The 16,116-nt window shown below is 40.1% G+C and overlaps 1 protein-coding gene and 1 long non-coding RNA gene across 4 annotated transcripts in view; both read left to right on the top strand.

Annotated features, from left to right (window-relative positions):
* The window catches only part of PAX3 (paired box 3), a 101,436-nt gene that overhangs the window by 11,371 nt on the left and 73,949 nt on the right, over positions 1-16,116 (top strand). The window lies entirely within an intron of this gene.
* Positions 9,528-15,620, top strand: LOC129646813 (uncharacterized). The gene is made up of 2 exons (XR_008712184.1): positions 9,528-13,094; positions 14,836-15,620. It is a non-coding gene; the product is annotated as an uncharacterized LOC129646813 (long non-coding RNA).

Raw genomic sequence — 16,116 nt, 5'->3', positions numbered from 1 at the left:
GTTGTGGTATTGGGCCAAATGCTGAACTCCAATAGTGTTGAACTTTTCTGGAATGGGGTCGTCTCTTTTCTAAGAAAGCATCCTCTCACATTGTCTGTGATGGAATTATGCCCTCAAATGAACAGAATATACTTTCCAGTTTGTATCTGGAACATGTAGTTATCAAAATGCCCGTTAGGATTATAAAACCTTTATTCAAGACAGATGAGTTAGAAGTTTCACCATTGTCAAAGGGAATTATGAAAACCATGGAGAATAGTTGTTGAAGACAGTTGAGTAATAAAAGGCTTTATGAATTTTTATCGTCAAAGTCAGTTTTTCTTCCTTCCTGATAAAGACCAAGGAGACTGACATAATTTCTGCCACGGCAGTGGCCACTTCACTTTAAAGAAGTAATTGCATCTTAATAAAGAATAATGGTGTAAAATTTAGAATTTGATTTGGTGTACATTTGTCCTAGAAAAAAATTACTGAGGAAGAGTTTTACCTTAGATGTTGTATATAACAAAGTTCATAACATTTAAATTTTAGCTGCAGGATTTTAAGTTAAAAAAAAAAAAAACCCCAAACAACAAAGAACCCCTTCTCTCTGTGATGAAGCAACTTAATCAAAGTAGGTAGTCTGAGTTTTTACTGCTGTGGCTGGGAAACGAATCTTCCTCCGTAAAACAAATTGGAACTCATGACAGGCAATAGCAAACCAGCCGTGTTTGTCTCCTTCAACTCACTTAGTGATTTCTTGATTCTTATGTACTTTTATTTGGCCAGCTTTACTGTATCTACAATAGTATATTAATATAAACTTTTGATTTTGGGAACCAATTTCCCACTCATTCTGGATCTGATTCCATTAGATCTGTTTTAAAATAGCTGATCAAAATGCTTTGTGACAAGAGTGGGAGACTCTTCTTGGCCAACTAACATAGGTTTGGGGGAGAGGAAATACCACTGACTTTCAGCATTAAAAATTTTCAGGATCATATTGGAATTCAAATAGTACAGCTAAGGAGGCTTAAGTGGAAATTTAAAAAGATTTTATAATCAGATGGTAGGCATATTTCTGGAAACAACTGCAGAATTCAGTGTGCTTGGCCTTAGGTCATTAGATGGAAACAATAAGTATGTTAGGATAGAATAGCTAAGAAAGGAAAGTTAATGGCTTTGCGCAAGTTACCTTACAACATGGAATTGGTTTTTGTATACTTTCACAGTCAACACTTACATGGTCATGTACAAATTTACATTTTTAACAGAAAGCCTGGCTTATGATTCTTACAAGTACACAGATAAAGGAGAAGTACAGCCACCATACTCATATCTTTTTTTTTTTTTTTGGCAAGCCCTAATATAAGCATTAACTTACCCAGTCAACAGGCACTTAGGCATTGTCTGGGGGTATTAGCATAGTTTTTGTTTCTTTTATAGGGTTTATCTTTTTTTGAAAAAAAAAAAAAAAAATTCTTATTTTTAAACAATTATAGACCCATAGAGTCTATTTTCAAACACATATTAAAAAATTCTTCCAGTATTCAAATATATTATCATGATTAAGAAAATCTTGGCCACAGGGTGTGTGTGTCTCCCAATTACCATGGTTGAGCTTAACCTGAACTAAAGAAAATTAATTGGTCCAATTCATTTTATTATAAAAAAAAGCAACAGGTTTCTTCTTTCTGAATCCCCACTTGGCTGGTTTCCTAACTGAGGTTCACTAATACAATTGAGTGTTTCTTGTCTGACTTAAACACACCCCAAAGTCCTTTATCATGTCTTTGCTTGCCTTTAAGAGCATAGCACCCAAGGTAAAAGTAGTCTGTCTTACATCACTAATTTTGCTCTAAAATTGAGACCAAGCACATTTTGGGTGTGATCCCTTGAACTTCAGTTTTGACAGCTGGTAAGATGGGGGCATATTATACCGTACCAATTTCCCAGAGTGATATGAGAATGAAACGAGAAGGTGCAAGTTATACCTAGCTCATAGGAAAACTCAAAATGTTGTAGGGGAAAAAAAACTCTGAACTTGCAGAAAGTGACTAGTCTGCTGGCAGATGGGCTCTGCCCAAGGGCAGATAAAAGCTTAATTCAGGCTTAGGAGCAACAATGAAGACCAGTACACATACATGCACACACTCATGCACACCACAAAATCCACTTTCACTGAGTCAGAAAAAATTGAGTTTATAAGAAACTCTTTAATAGAAAAGTCTGTATTGATTTACTAGATATGAAAAATAACAAAATTCAAAAACCATTTGCTGGGATGTCAAAGATATTTCTTAATTACTTTTTTTCTCCTGATCTGAAAGTTTATCTTTCTCTCTTAGACTAACTTGGTTGTTGAAAACTCTTCCAAATCAAACTTTGTTTTCTTTGTGTATTTGCACAAGTCTTCCCCCACTCCCCCCAGTAATCTGACAAATAAATTGCTTTTTGAAAATGGATCTCGTCTATACGTTCTTACTCCTGAAATCCTGGCACAATCCTTTGTTTGTGTTTGTATAATTCCTCATCGTGTCCCTTCTTCAGCCTGCTTCCTTGTTCTAAAATGTCTTTATGGCTCCGCATGTGAGATGGTGTGCATTCTTAAAGCTTTCTGCATGATTCTTAATCTCTCTCCTTTAAAATTTGAGTTCAGAAATATTAAGGAAATTTTCCAAAATAGCATTTGTTAAGCTGGGGGGTGTAGATACATTTCAATGACCTCGCTATTCAGTTGTACTCTGTCTAGTCCCCAAAGCTGGGGACTTCTGTGTGACTGGGGTGCTATGTGAGGGTGAAAAGAAAGTAGCCCGGTTTGTAAGACTGGGGTGGGGGGCACGGTTGGAGAGCTCCTGCCCCGTGGTTCCCCCGCTGGAGCAGCTTGCCAATGCAGCCACTGGAGAGAAGGAAGGTTGTTTTCTTATCCCCGCATGCACTGGGCTGACCTGTCTCTGAAATAGGTCAGGCTGGGGCACCGCCAGTTTATGCAGCTGTCACGGCTTAGGCGTCTCAGCAGGCAGCCCGGCTCCTTGGCCAGTCGGCCCCCAGTGAACTGATAAAAAATTCGCTGGCGAGCCCTGGGCCTTCCTTCTGGACCGTGCTGGCCCCCTGAAGGCTTTTAGAGGCAAGAGGACTCCAGGATTATGGGGGCCAATGCTCAGCCTCAAAAGGGAAGCGATCTTTTATTCCAAGGATTGCCCTCTTGTCCATCTGAACACTCAAGTGAAATATATGCTTTGTCAGATGGCATTTTAATTTTTAATTGCTTATTTTTTGGTTGCACCACGTGGCATGTGGGATCTTTGTTCCCCGACCAGGAATCGAACCTCTGCCCCCTGCATTGGAAGCATGAAATCTTAACCACTGGATTACCAGGGAAGTCCCCAGATTTTTAAATCACATTTATTTTTGACTGGGTAAACCCTTCACTCTGTACATAATTCAAAAGATAGAAATGGGTGTACAGGGACAAGTTTCCTCTCACCCAAGTCACTCAGTAACTTGACTGTCTCTCTAGAGAGCCTATATAAACAAGCAATTGTATTTCTTTCTCTCTTAAAAATATTCTCTCCTCCTTTGTTTGCACAAATGGTAGCCCACGGTAGAAACTTTTCTGCACTTTGCCTTTTTTTTTTTCCCCCACCTTCGAATATATCTCTGCCATCACTCCACATCAGAGGCTGAGGGTCTCCTCAGCCTGTTTGTATAGCTGCATAGTATTCCATCCTGTTGGCAAATGATTTATTTACCAGCATTTAGAGTGTTTCCAATTCCACAGCACCATTTGGCACATGTGTGAGTTTATTTGTAAAATAATTCCTCCGTGGTAGGGAAAAAGGGAACGACATTAGTGATTTTGATAGCTTTAGTGGAATTTGGGTTCTGTGTTGAGAACAAATGGTGAAGGAATGTTTAGTCAACATGGAGTGTGTGCAGGTTTGCCTGTGGCTCCTTGTACGAGAAAAAATAGACGCTTGCTTCTACCACGTATGTAGGTAGGAACATAGGTTTTGAAATTTCTGCTTGGAAATTCCTCCAGTATTTTGGTATTTCTCCAAATGGAACATTCTCTAAATCCAAGGAAAGGTTTTTGCCTTGACTTATTGGTGCCTCTTTTTATTCTATTTTTATCTATTGTTTATTTCACTTTGCCTCCATCGAAACTAGTACACATATGTTAAGCACTTATTTTTCTTTCTTTACTGGAAAAATTATTGGTAGTTTTCAGAACAATTCAAAGACAACTTATTCTGATTATTTAGTTACAAGAGAAATTGTCTCTCAGGGTTACCAAATTAGGTTTGAACTGGTAAGACAGCAGGTTATGAATAATAAAGCAGTCTTCTATTTCTCGTTTTTGAAAAAGTGCTGGCCTGATTCTCTAGGGTTTTCTTGAGTTTGGTAAAGGCTAGTTTTTAATTTTATGAACTTTTAAGGGGGTATGTATCCATTCCCTTCTAGGTACAAAAGACTTTTTATATTTTTGCACATACCTTGCCTCCCTCAAATCATTTCAGCCCATTTCCCCTTAAATCTGATGCTCAGGAATTCAGTTGTTGATGCTGCTGAGTACCTGGCTTACCTAAGCTGGACGTTCGAATCTGCAGAATGAGCCAGAAAGAACTGTGCTCCAACTACATGAGAAAAACAACACTCTCCAAAGCCCTCTGAGAAAGCTGGAGATGTGAATGCCAATAAATATTTTAAGGTCGATATTTCAAGTCATTCCTTCTTAGGACTGGGCCTTTCAGAAACAGGAGAACAAGTTAAATGTTCAGGATTCATTTTTGAAAATCAAAATCTTGATTCGGTTTTTTAAAATAACAGAAACAAACACAGGTCTTCTTTCTTGACTGTTCCTGCAGCCAGCCCCACAGCATGTAGCAGTGTTCTACTAGACAGGAGGCAGGAAAGTGGGTTTTCCTAACGCTAGAGCTTTTATTTGTGCTTGGATAGAAACGGCTATCTGGATGCCTTGGTTCTCTTCCTGCTTCCCCTCCAACTGGCTTATGGAACTCCAAAGGAGTCAGTTGGGGATGTAAACAGGCCTGGCATTTAGAGCATCTGCAAAGAGCTGAGAAGAATCAAAAGCAGCTTTTTTCCCCTCTCCCAGCTCTGTGCATAATTTGGATTGAATCAGACCCATAATTTGTGACATCTGATTACTACCTGCAAAAGTATGCAGCCCTCCATGTAGGAAGGAGGATCTTAGGAGGGTTAATCCCAACGAGGAAAATTGTTGACCTGTTTGTCAGCTTGCTGTGACGCTTTCAACAGAAATTTAGACCATATAAAATTAGTGGTTTACGGGTCCATGTCAGCAGAGTATCCGTACTTTAGATTCTCCACATATCCTCACGTTGTTCTGATCACAGAGGTGAAGAAGGTAGCAGGCTGAGGCTTCTCTGGGGAATTGGCTTAATATTAGGGAGCAGGGGTTTCATTGGGAGAGCTGCCCCCTCTGAATTTTAGATTTATAACTTTTTAAAAGGAGACCCATGAATTCATCTGGAGAAACGCTTCAACTTTCCATTGCAAGAATCCCAAGTGACTGGGATCTCAGTGCCAGGAATTATTGGATATATTTTGGAAACGTTTAGAACTTATTACATCCTCTCATACTATTTATTTCTAAAGGGTAAAGATAGCCCATGTCAGGTGGTTGAGCAGATAAATGGGGGTCTCTCCCAGTGCATCCTGGGAACTTGCAGTCCTGGCTACACAGTGCATCCGGGTCTCCTCACAGTGCATCCGGGTCTCCTTGATGCATCTGGGGGAACCTGTAAGATTCCAGGGCTGAATAGGATTTGGGAAACTAACCAGGATGGAAACTTTCCAGGTAGTAGATTTGCCCCAACTTTTATTCCTACAGGACACATCTGGGGCTCGTGTGCACGCAACACGTATTTATCAGGGGCCTGTAGAAAAGCAAATTGTGTAGTCTTTTACTAGAAGCCAATGTCTGCTTGTGGTGACTGGCTAGCCCTGCCAAGCCCAGAAATTTCGCTGAAGTTTTGTCTAAAAGAAGAAAGGAAATGAAGGACTGCGGACTTAGCATCGGATCAGAAGCTGGCTGATGAAGAACCTCGTGAAGAACCTGGTTCGCTAAGAGTGCAGGGGTGAGGCGGGATGCCTGGTTCGGGGAATTTCTCCCATTCTACAGGGAATCAGTTCCCGGTAGAGGGCCGGGATGGTAACTCAAGCCCTGGCTTATTTTGGATTTAGCTCCTGGGCTTTTGTCTGAACTTTTTGAGCCTTAACCTCTGCCTTCGTCCTGCCTATGGAAAGTGGGTTTTCTTGGGTCATCATGAGCATAAAGCTCTTTGGGGGCTGGGAAGGCTGCCTAATTTTGTTTTCATCAGAGGTTCAGTAAGTGGATGTGGAAACAAACACATCGTGTTCAGGTCAAGTACTCATTCCCTGGCACACCTTTGTGTCATGTGGTTTGTCTTTTTGGAAAAATTGAAACCAACAGCCACTGCATAAGCTTTTATTCCCAGTAGAGTCCTAGCAGATACCTTGGGCAGATAAGGAGAGGAACAATTTCCTTATTACAAAATACAAATGACATAGAGAGCTGAATTTGGTCTTCATTTTGCTGGTTGGCGAACTTTCATCATTTTATTGAATTACTGTAATTTAATGTTACTCGTTTAAAAGTAACGATTTTTCCCCTGAAATGAATCCTTTTTATTTATTTATTTTTAAAATAGAAAGCTCAAATTAAATTCATTTGGGAAGACAATGACTATCTTTCACATTGACATTTCTGGTTCTTGGAAAATCCTTTTGGAAAAACTTTAGAAGATGGTCCCTCAGACCATAGTTTAATAAGAAGTGATATTACTGGAACAAGTTTGTTGTTTTTTTTTTTTAAGATCATTTATTTAGCGGCACCATTTCTTAGTTGTGGCATATGGAATCTAGTTCCTTGACCAGGGAACAAACCTGGATCCTCTGCATTGGGAATTCAGAGTCTTAGCCACTGGACCACCAGGGAAGTCCCAAGTTTGGGTTTTTTACAGGGATGTTTGATAATCTCCCTGCCCTCAATCCTCTGTTCCCAAACTCCTTGAAAATGTTTTTGTCACTTGCCCTTCACAAAGGGCTTTATGGGCTGACCTTGGGTAACAAGGGGGAGGTCAGCCTTAGCTGCTGTTCCCTCTCCTTTCCTGTCTCCCTGCCATCCTGCTTCTTTGTGCCTGGTTTACGCTCCACTTGTGTACCCTGATTCCACACACACACCTACAGGCCCCTGGGAGCTGGTCTCCTGGCATAGAGGAATGAACCCCCAGTGACAGAATTCCAGGTACCCATGTAGGACAGCTTTTTGGTGGAGGCAAGGGGCAGGTTTCTGATGCCCCTCAGATCACACTCCAGCAGATACCAGCTTCACTGTGAATGGGCAGGATTAGTTCTGCTCTGAGGAAGCTCTTTGCTGGTGAGTGTGGTTTTCCAGGGCATGGTACCCCACTGAGTACTCAGGGGGAGGCAGGGCCAGGTGGGGCTCAAGAGCATTCTCCCCTGCAGGTGGATTTCCGATACATCCAGGATGCCAGGGAAGGGCCTTGGCTTGTGTCTTTTGGGCTTTCTGGCAAAAAGCAGGGCCAGAGAAAGGACATACAGCATCTGTTCTGGCTTGGAGCCAGGGAGGGCACTTTGGGGCCCATCCTGCCTCTGTGCTCACAACCCTCCCAGGAAGCAGATATCTGATTTGGGTATCTGTGCTTCTAGTGGTGCCTGGATAGTTGTCAGTGGTCAGAGGAAGTGAGGTTCTCCTCCTCAAAACAGGGCCCAAGGGGCATTTATGATGGATCCAGTGGCTAGGAGAGCTTCTGGAAAGTGCTCTGAAGCACTTCCAGGAGTCTTCCGGAACGCAAGAGTTTCCTAAAGTCTCAGTGCTGGCATTCTGGAGAGCCTCAGAAACATGTGGCTTTGGAGGATGTAAGCCACTAGGGTCCCAGAGGGACCCCTGGCATTTGGTCCACCTGTGAAATATGGGGTTCAGAAACATCCTGCTGAGTTTGTTGACTCTGATGATCTTGGCTTACTGCTGAGCCCCCAAAGTTGACACTTAGACTTGATTAATGTTTTGCAAGTATTAACAACAGTGCATACGAGCACCTAGAAACAGCCCCCATCTCTCCCAGGCCCTCTCAAGTGGAGGATGAGAGAGGAGTCCTGGGCAGAGGTGGGTTTACCACAGAGCTGATGAACCTTCAGTTCCAGAGCCCCTCACCTGTGTGTGTTCCTTACAGGGGCTCTCTGAATTATAAAAGCTTCGGGGCCCATGAAACTGCATCTATCCTTGTCCTTGTTCAGTTTAGTGTGGGAAAGGTAGAGGCTGCCTGTACATACAGTAAAGGCCTGGCACAGCTGTGTTTGAGAGCAAAGCAATGATGATAATAATTCTGATACTCAGTTACCCTCCACTTGTATCTTTAAAAGTTTCCAGGATGTTTCCTTGTTTCTTATGCCCTACCTTGTTTACTTATGGAGCCAAAGTCTGTGTCTAGCAATCCAGAGGTGCTGAGAATTCACCCACATGGCCCTTCTACTGTACAGTATTCTCAGTCCTTGCGTGGAGACCCTTACAGGAATCATAGACCACCAGCTCCATCAATCTGGAGGAACCTCCATTCACTCACTGCATACAGGTCGGTGGGTATGACTGTAATTCTGGTGGGGTGGGGGCTTGGTGCCCTCAGCTGTTAAGGTGTATTTGGCAATTTTTAGATATTTCTTTTAGGTCTTTACAACTATCACTGTGAACAGGTCGTATTCCCTCTCTGGACCTCATTCTCCCTTGCTCTTAAAGATGGAAGCATAGGCTAGGTAAAGGTGATGGTCTTTCCCAGCCTGGCAGGTTGTGGCAGCTGTGGTCACATGAAGCTCTTGATAGACGTTGGGAAGGCCCGGGCAGCTGTTTGAGGAAACAGTGGGGCCTCAGGCAGTCAGGGAATCAGGGCAAGAATGGAGAGGCCTGTGGGCCCTCAGTGTCTTAGAAGGTGAGTAGCTCCTGCCTGTTTTCTGTCTCAGGGGAAGGATAGTGGCAGTGGGGCCTGGCTGTACTGTTCAGCAGGTGGACACACTGGCTTTTCCCCATGTGGGGAAACGCTTGCTTTCTTGGACCTCCTCTCATAGCTGCAGCTTCCAGATGAGGCTGGAAAGGCCTGGAGTATTGGTTAGAGAACTTTGCTTTAAGTTAGAGTTGCTTAAACAGGACGGTAACTTTCCTTCTTTCACATCATCTGTGCCTCGACATTTTCCCCAACACCCAGAGAGGGACACAGATTTCTGGCAGCTCACGAAGTCAAAGCTAGAAACTACCTGGGCTTGAGGAGAGAATCAAGACAATGGTGCATTCACTTCATCGAATTCTGCTGTCATTTCTTAAACTTAAATTAGCTTCCTCACTCGTAGTTCTCAGAAACTCAGTCGGATAAACAAGATTTGCTTTTTTGTTTCTGAGTTATAATACTATCAAGATTAAATGGGAGATCATTCACATCCAAAAACTTTTATCATTTTTTGAGAACTTTGCTATGAAGCGTTTTAGAAACTTGGAGAGGATGTAAGAAGTATTTTTTGTTACATTGAAAACAGTTCAAAGCAAGATGTCCTAGCCTAACAAGGGAAGATTTCAATACATTTTTCCCCGTCACTTTTTTACTTTTATTTTTGTGGAGGATAATTATTTCAGAAGTCAACACATACTACTTATCAACTTTTTAATATATATTCTGAAAATAGACAATGGTTCATCAGATGCTACAGTCCTTAATTACAAAGACCAAATGATAACAATGTAAAAATGTGTTGTGAAAAGTCATTTTTTATTTGAGGAATTTTTAGAGTATATAAAATAGCCAATCTAATATTTGCATTTATAACTTTTCTTATGTATCTGAAATATGTGGCTCTAATTTTGTTGTAGTTTTATCTTAAGCAAATAGATTTTGTAAGCGAATACAGCTACAACGTATCTACCAATCTTTAAAAATAGAAGCAGAACATTATAAAATGAGAATATCAGGAAGAGAAACTGTACCCCTTTATACATTCAGAATAATAAGTACTACTGTTTACCATATGAAAGAGTTTGTTTCTGTTTTTCTTAGTGATTATCCTGTACTCAGATCAAATGTATTGCAATTTTGAACTTTGAATCACAAATTAAAATTTTTATTTGATAGAAGAGAAAGTCACTACTTGACCTATAGATTAAAGAAGAAATCTGATCTCAGCTACTTTTAGTCAACATTAGAATTTTTGTTGAGTAACTCCATACAAATCAAAACAATTCAAATTATTGACTCCCTTTTCTGTATCCAGAAGCAAACTTCTGACTTATACTGCCATGTGAATTGAGTTCCATCAGCTTTGAAGAAGTCGAATTTGTGAAAGTTATGGCATTCATTTGTTTAACATAGCTTGAATAGCCAGATAACTATAACTTTTAAAACGGTAGGCATTTATAATGCCAGGTTTGGGGTGGTGAGCAGTATTCGATCTGAGTATTTGATTTCTTGTACTTATTTTTTTTTCTTGTTTTCTTAGGGAAGTGCTAGTTGAGATTTGAAGAAGACTTGTTATTCTATTTAACTATATAAAAACATTAAAACATTTTAGGGAATGCAAAAATACATATGCTTCAGGTTAAAATATTGAGACATCTTGGATATTTTAATAACATTTCCACTCTAAAGTAGCAAAAGCAGACTTTTAAAAACTTTATACATGAGGTTACATTTGCTGATTAAAGTAATTTGAACACTTTGGAAGGACACTCAACTTTCTAGTGGTAAGACTTTTTAATGTTTTCCATGCTGCTATTTATTTATAGATAGAGTACCATTATGATCATTTTTGTAATCGTACAGAGGGACAATTCTTAAAAGTCAATGTGAATGCAAATGTATACGAATGAAAGAAAATGAAATCAACAAATGCTAAAAACTAAACAGTAAAATGACATTCTATAAAGTAAATATATATGCCATATAATAATATATACATTAAGTATTTATATTAATAATACTTATAAAGACTGTTGTACAATTCCGTTTGAATGTTTGAGAGGAAAAATATCCCTTTAGGATTTGGAGAAATTGAAACTGTTGCTATTTGCAAGGAAAGGGACCCACAGAGGAGAACAGGTTCTAGGCAAGTAAAAGGAATATTTAAACTTCTTCAGAGGCTAAGGATTTTGTATCTTTATATACAGAATGAAGAGTCCTTCCTGAAGTTGATTTCTCACATTAAGATTAAAAAGATAATTTCCCTAGAAAGTGAAAAACAAAACCCCACCAAACTCCAAATTTACTTGTAGGATGGAAAACAGTTTAGATTTGCTTTTACTCAAATGATGGGAATTTTTTAATGAAGGAAAGTGAACTGAGGAACAAATTCAAGAAATTATAGCACCAACTTTGTTATATTGTGGTTTAATTTTTTTTTACTCTATTATAGTCCCAAGAGCTGTCAAATTACCTAAAGAGAACAATGAGTTTCTCAACAGAAAACAAAAAGGAAAAGGAAAAAGAAATTACCCAGAGATGCTGCGACTTACAAAACAGTCTCTCCTGCTAGGCTTCCTATAGCTTTAAATGCAATTGACTATTGATTCTATCAGACCTAGTTGACTTAAAAGCTAGGATGGATCAGGAGCTGATTTTTGGCATTCCTTCATTTTCTCACTCTTTTGTTCACTTGACACGCAGCTTTTATACACTGGCTTTGCAGGAACCACTGGCATGATCTCTGAACAATCTGTCGGAGGAGGAAAGGGCTCCTCCAACCAGCAGCCAGCGTTTTAATTAAATACTGTGCATCCCGTCTATCTCAAGCAGCTGAAGAAATTGCTGTTGGCATAAAGGTACCAATGAACTTATGTTCTCTGGGGTTAATACGGCAAGGAACCTTCCTGGTGGTTTAAAAACAAAAAACAAAAAACAGAACTCCAAGCTACCCCCAATCATGTGATTATTATTTTTTAAGTTAAGAAGACTCTCTGAAGCAACAGTGCCGATCTGTGGAGCTCAACTCAGTATCACGTTGAAAGGGACATGCAGGTTGGAGAAATTATTTTGTTTATTAATTCAGGTTACATGTCCTGCCAGGCTGGCTGGAAGAGAAGGGAAAGAGAGGTGTAACTTTTAAGCACACACTGATTTGTTCTTATTACATAACAAAAGTCTATTTCTTTATCATGTTATCATTCAGTTAATAAAAATTAGCTACAATAACAGCATCAACTTAAAAACCCCTCAAAGTCCAGGGGATTTTCTTTCACAATGAACATGAATACTGTTCAGAAATACAAACAGTCAAAGGATAACTTTAGGTCTGAAAGAGAAACCTGGCAAGGGTAATTGAATAAGCCTGGGTCCCTTGACTGTGTCATGGTGAGGGCAGTCAACATGTCATAATTAGGTTTATTGAGGGCCATTCCAACAATCTGCTTCTATTCTTCCTGCCTTATTGTCCACAGCTAGGCAAATAGCCAAGGGACAAAAGGAATCAAGTGCTGACAAAACATGAAAGAGGAAAAAGATTTAGCTGCTTTTATCAAAGAAACTGAGAAGGACTTTGTGTAAATAAAATAAGTGGCTGGCCATCCTGCATTTAGGCAATGCCGTTTTCATTAGAATTAATTCTTGACATATTGGAAGAGTTCCAAGGGAAGGATTTCTACTTCTGACAAGTTTAATTTGTAAATTAAAAACAGTTGGTTAAACATGAGCCTCCATCAACAAAACTTAACCAAAGCCATACACAGCAAAGGGCTAAGCAGGTGAAAAAGAGAATTACTTTGAAAACAAAGTCTTCCCCAAAATTATGCAAATTCTTATTACTTCATAACAAATGTTTCCCATTGAAGCCTACAGCAGGATGTCTGCTCAGGGAGGTTTGTTTAGATCACATTTTCTTCCCCTTTAAGCCTCTTTAGTTGACATAACACTTATTCCTTGCTTGGGCACCATGCTGCTTCTTGGGAGAAGTGGCAGCAAGAACAGAAGAGGTAGACTGACATTTTAAAAGAAGTCAAGCTAATACCACTTTTGTAAGTCTCCAGATTTCAGCACAGCCTACTCTGCTTTTTCTTCAAGGTGAGAGAGTCTTCCAAGTGTGCTTTCAATGCCTAATGGGGATAAACAGTGGAGACTGCTATGCGGTATTTCCTAAACTATTAATAGTCATCATCAGCTCTCAGGTCCACATTGTCTGCCTAGAAGGTTGCATGCAAAACCGCAGCGCTGTTGGTTAAGACTTGGTGATGCAGAGAAAGTGGAAAACTTCGGGAGAGAGATATAGCTTGCATCTGGACAAGGCTTTAAGTCTAGAAAGCCCCTTGAATAAAACAGCTGTTGGTGAAGTTGCAATACCTTTCCTGTTGCATTTTTTCAGCTTGCAAATTAAGCTTCAGATAGGGGTCTTTTCCGTGAACCTGAATTTCAGAAGCTGCAAAAGAGTAGGTGGCTGGAAAAGAGAACTCTAGCGTGAACAGTTTGTCCCTTGGGGATACAAATTTTACTTGGGTACCAAGTGCCCCTTAGTTTTATTGAGAGTAACAGAGGCAATAAGAAACCTATGACTGGGGTAGCTTCAGTGACTAAGCTGTTTTGATTTAAAAACTTCACATTGCTTTACTTCACCTGACATATTAGAGACTTACATTACTCTATTCCTTGGCACTTGAGAGTGAAAAAAAATTTTTTTCTCATGTCAAAGAATTATTTAATTCCATCCAATAGTGGATATGAAAGAGTTAAAGCCCTGGAGGAATGCAAGACTTCATCGCGATCATCAGTACCCTTATCATCAGTATCAGTACCATGTTTGAATGGAGCCTCTCAATGGTTGTATTTGTATGACTGTAGCATCCTGAGGAAGTATTGAAATACATGATCCAAACAATTTTCCTGTGGCTCATGAAGCTGGATCTGCAGTGTCTTGAAGTTTATTCCACTTGTGGATTTTGGTTAAAAAAAACCCAAAAACCCACACAGTTGGACTGCTGATCTAGTTCTGCACCAGATATAACTGTGGTTTTTATGAAGGATTTTTTGTTGTTGTTGTTAAAAGATTTTGCTTTAGGTCCCAGTTCAATCTCTAGCTAGCTGAGTGATGAAGGGAAACTCAGTAGCCATTCCGAGTTGGATTCCTCTGAAGTGAGGTGCACAGTAAGATGCTTTGCTGTCTCCAAGGATTGTTGTGATGTGTTAGTGGCCCTGAATACATTTCAAGTTCTGAGCAAGTATAAAGAGTTACTTGTTTATAATCTACCCATCGCTTTTGTATTCAGTGAAACAAGATTTGGTGGTCCATTTGCCTTAATGTGCTTTCTTAGGGTACAGTTTAACAAGAATTAAGTGGGTCTTCCTGTGGTCAGTCCAGAATACCCTGAAATAATTCTATATCCAGGACATGTGGGACCTGGTTGCTAGGATGATTCCGCTTTATTGCAGAGCAGCACACTGGTATACATCTAGTGGAAAAGTGGTATGGGAGAAGCTGCTTTAAAGGCTTGGATTTGTGCAAAATAAGTCTTTTTGATTTCCATATTGTTCCAATGCCCGTTGGCTCATGTCACAAAATTGGAAGGCCCAGCAGGCCAGGAAGGAGTCTCTCTGGAAGGAGTTGGAGATTTATGCAGATTGGCTGCCTGTCTGACATTTATTTGCTGCCCTTTTCTCACTGTTTTGGCAACTCTGAACCAGATGGACAAGCCCATGGAAATGAAGGCCAGTGAAGAGAAGATGCTTTTGATTTCTTCAAAGATAAGGGAGAACACTTTCTTTCTCTCTTTCTTTTAACATAGCCGTGGCAATTTTTTTTTTTTGTGCACAGATCAAAACTGGCAAGTCACTTTTGGAGACTGATTGGAACATTTGAACAAGGACTTTCCTTGTTACGTCATTGAGAGTAACATAAACTCTGTTTACCAAGGCATCCACGGAAGAGAAATGTCCAGGCAGTGGTCCAAATGTTATGTCTACCAGAAGCCAGCCATGTACTTTGTAGCTGGGCACCAAGAATGTTGTCTGAGTTTCAGCTAGGATGATAATTCACCAGGACTGAAATCCTTCCTTAATCACCAAGCTCTCCAAAAGGCGAGTGATGATGAGGGGAAGCATAGCTTACTGTTTCACTCTGTAATCATTTATGATTTGAGCTGTATTTTACCTTACAGTGACCTCTGGTGCTGTTAGTGGATCATTCTAGACTTGCTGCTACAGTATTACAGGGGCTACCATGAAGACAATGGCCACTAAATGGTGATTTATCTGGGAGAGTTGGAAAATATGACCTTCATGCATAAAAAGATACACAGAGGTATTTTCCTATTTTAGATGCAAACGACAGTCTCTGTACTGAAAGTGTTCATGAAGAATCAATTATTTAAGCACAAATATTCACTTCGAAAGTTAATTATGTCTTGAGCACTGGGATATATTTTTGAAAGATACTGTTTCTTTCCTGCATTTTAAAGTCATATGCTTGTCCCTCTGTGTTACCCATGGTGCAAAATTTCAGACTGAAAATATTTCATCTCAGGCATGTGACTGAACCTCGTCCTTGGAATTTCAGTGTTGAAATATGGGATTAAAAATGGTGAATGGATTTGCTAATTAGGTGCAGCTTTTTTTTTTTTAAGGGGGGCACGGGAGGGGGATGTGCAGCTCCTGATTTTTGTCTTATTATTTATTGTATGTTGTCGCTGTCTGTAGACTTTTTCTTTTATTTGTTTACTCTTGTTTGTTTGAACTAATCACTACTTAAGAAACAGTTCTCTCAGGACGGACAGCCTCCTCTTCCTGAAGCCTGTAGCTTGGTGACCGTTCAGGCATAAAAACGTGCTTATCTGCAAATGAATGGTAGCTCTTTGCTTCATTAAAGCCCCTTTCTCTTTTGGCACTCGCATTGTGACCCTTTGATATTAATTCAAAGGGCAATTAAAGAATGCGGCCCATCTTTGAAGTAAGGCATTCAGGGCAGGGCTAGGGATGAACCTGGGCCTCTGATGGACTGTGTGTATTCAACAGGCCTTTTCAAGACAGTTTGAAGTGAGTCAAAGAAAATGGGCAGGAGAAGGTCAAAGAGAAAAAAAGGGCTAAAGAAACAGTCTGT

Source organism: Bubalus kerabau, chromosome 3 (genome assembly GCF_029407905.1).
Source record: "Bubalus kerabau isolate K-KA32 ecotype Philippines breed swamp buffalo chromosome 3, PCC_UOA_SB_1v2, whole genome shotgun sequence".
Classification (NCBI taxonomy): Eukaryota; Metazoa; Chordata; class Mammalia; order Artiodactyla; family Bovidae; genus Bubalus; species Bubalus kerabau.
The sequence above is the reverse complement of the archived record's forward strand: the minus strand, read 5'-3'. Positions and strand labels throughout refer to the sequence as shown.